This window comes from Orycteropus afer, unplaced genomic scaffold (genome assembly GCF_000298275.1).
Source record: "Orycteropus afer afer isolate SDZICR_OR568_19922 unplaced genomic scaffold, OryAfe1.0 scaffold00636, whole genome shotgun sequence".
NCBI classification, from domain to species: Eukaryota; Metazoa; Chordata; class Mammalia; order Tubulidentata; family Orycteropodidae; genus Orycteropus; species Orycteropus afer.
In genome coordinates, this window is record NW_006922223.1 from 415,926 (window position 1) to 419,100 (window position 3,175).

The following is a 3,175-nucleotide window of genomic DNA, read 5'->3' on the forward strand; positions in this document are numbered from 1 at the left end:
CTTTCACATGCATATGAGGCAATTGAAAATATCATGGCTTGTGTCAGGAAGCATTCTTGCTCCTCAGCACTTGAAAGATTTCCTTCATGATTGACCTGCCCAGTACTACACGTCATCTAATATCTTGACTGCAGCTTCCATTGGCACCAATGGTAGAACCAAGCAATGTGAATTATTTGAAAACTTCAATTGTTTCTCCATTTATCATCATGATGTTGCTTATTGGTCCAGTTATGAGGATTTTTGTTTTCTTTATATTGAGATGTAATCTATACTGCAGACTGTATTCTTCAAACTTGACCAGTAAGTGTCTCAAGTTATCCTCACTTTTAGCAAACAAAGTTGATCATCTGCATATCTCAGGTTGTTAATGATTCTTCCTCCAATCTTGATGCCACGTTTTTCTTAATATAGTCCAGCTTCTTGGATTATTTGCTCAGTATATAGATCGAATAACTATGGGGAAAGGATACAACCCTGACACACTCCCTTCTTGATTTTCAACCATGTAGTGTTCCCTTGTTCCATTCGAACAACAGCATCCTGGTCAATGTACAGGTTCCTCAAGAGTAAAATCAAGTGTTCGGGAATTCCATTCTTCTCAATGTTGTCCATCATTTGTCATGATCCACACAATCAAATGTCTTTGCATAGTCGACAAAACACCAGCAAACATCTTTCTGGTATTCTTTGCCTTGAGCTGAGATCCATCTCACAACAGCTATGATATCCCTTCTTCCACGTCCTCTTCTGAATCCAGCTTGCACCTCTGGAAGTTCTCTGTCAATATACTGCTGAAACTGTTTTTGAATTATCTTCAGTATGATCTTACTTGCATGTGATATTAATGATACTGTTCTATAATTTCCACAATCTGTGGGATCACCTTTCTTTGGAATGGGTACAAATATGGATCTCTTCCAGTCACTTGACAAGGTAGCTTTCTTCCAAATCTTTTGGCATAACTGAGTGAGTGCCTCCGATGGGGCATCTGTTTGTTGAAATTTCTCAATGGGTATCCATCAATTCCTGGAGCCTTGTTCTTCATCAGCTCCTTCATTGCAGTTTCAACTTTCTCCTTCAATATCATTGGTTCTAGGTCATATACCACCTCCTGAAATGAATGAAGATCTACCAGTTCTTTTTGGTACTGTGACTCTGTGTATTCCTTCCATCTTCTTTTAATGTTTCCTGCATCATTCAATATTTTGCCCATAGAATCTTTCAATATTGCAATTCAAGGCTTATATTTTTCCCTCAGTTCTTTCAGCTTAAAAAAAAAGCTGAGTGTGTTCTTCCTTTTTGTTTTTATAACTCTAGGTCTTTGCACATTTCATTACAGTAATTGGTTTTGTCTGTCCAAGCTGCTCTTTGAAATCTTCTGTTCAGCTCTTTGATTTTCAGTTCTTCCATTTGCTTTAGCTACTCTCTGTTCAAAGGCAAGTTTCAGTCTCTTCTGTCATCCATTTTGGTCTTCTTTTCTCATCTTTTTAGTGACCTTTTGCTTTCTTCATGGATGATGTTCTTGATGCCTTCCCACAATTCTTCTGGTTTTCAGTCACTGGTGTTCAATGAATTAAATCTATTCTTTAGATGGTCTCTAATTCAGAAGGGATATATTCAAGATCATATTTTTGCTCCTTTGGACTTGTTTTAATCATCTTCAACTTCAAGTTGAACTTGCATATGAGCAGTTGATAGTCTGTTCCACAATCAGCTCTTGGCCTTATTTTGGCTGAAAATATTAAGCTTTTCCACTACCTCTTGCCATAGATGTAGTCAATCTGATTCCTGTGTGTTCCATCTGGTGAAGTCAACGTGGTGAGCTACTGTATGTGTTGTTGAAAAAAAGGTAATTGCAATCAATAAGTCATGGGTTTTGCAAAATTCTACCATGCAAGTTCCAGCATTATTCCTGTCACCAAGGCCAAATTTTCCAACTACTGGTGATTCATCTTTGTTTCCAACTTTTGCATTCCAGTACCAGTGATAACCTATCCTGATTGCATGTTCAGTCAATTTCAGACTGCTGACATGGATAAAAATCTTCAATTTCCTCATCATTGGCTTTGGTGGTTGGTGCATAAATTTGAGTAATAGTCATATTAATGGGTCTTCCTTGCAGGCATATGGATATTATCCTATCATTGACAGCATTGTACTTCAGGACAGATCTGTAAACATCCTTTGTGATGATGAATACCACACCATTCCTCTTCAAACTGCCATTCCTGGCATAATAGACCATATGTTTGTCTAATTCAAAATGGGCAAAGCCAGTCCATTTCAGCTAACTAATGCCTAGAATATCAATCTTTATGTGTTCCATTTGATTTTTGAGAACTTCCAATTTTCCTAGATTCATACTTCATACATTCCATGTTCCAATTATTAGTGGATGTTTGCAGTTGTTTCTCCTCAATTTGTGTGGTGCTACATCAACAAATGGAGGTCTCAAAAGCTTTACCTTATCCATATGAGTAAGTCTGGTGTTGCTCTGATGATGCGGCTCTTTCCCAGTCCTATTTTGAGAGTCTTCTAACCTAAGTGACTCATCCTCCTCCTTTGTATTAGACAATGTTTCCAGAGTATTCATAAATTTGTGCAGTAATCTTTCAGACAGTGTTTCTCTGCTATCCATATGGTTTTCCCTGGCCAAATCTTTGAGAAGTCGATGGCCTTTTTCTTCTTCCTAGTCTGTGTCAGTCTGTAAGTCATGTACACCCCGCTGGGATTGAAAGACCAGTGGCACAGCCTCAAGACACACAGCAACATGTCACCACAGTAGGACAAACCAACAGACAAGTTTCTCTCCCTTACCTGTTGGAAACCTCTCCAGCCACCCTTACCTGGATCCCTATGTCTTACTCCTCACTCTGTCTGGGTTCCCCTAGCCCTTATAAGGGCTCTCCTTTCTCCCACCTTTCCACCTTGCCACTTGTGGGAAGTGGCCTGGGTTCCCTCTCCTCACCTGGATCCCTTTGGCTGACTCCTAGCTCTGTTGGGTAAACTCTCTTTCCTCCCACCTTCCTGCCTTGCTGCTGTGGAGGCATGGCCTAGGTTCTCTCTCCTCACCTCGGTCTCTGCGGCTGACACTTCCTCTCCTGTAATAGAGTTATAAAAACAAAAGATAACTTCTGAGCTTAGTATATAAGTACTATGTATATATGTGTAT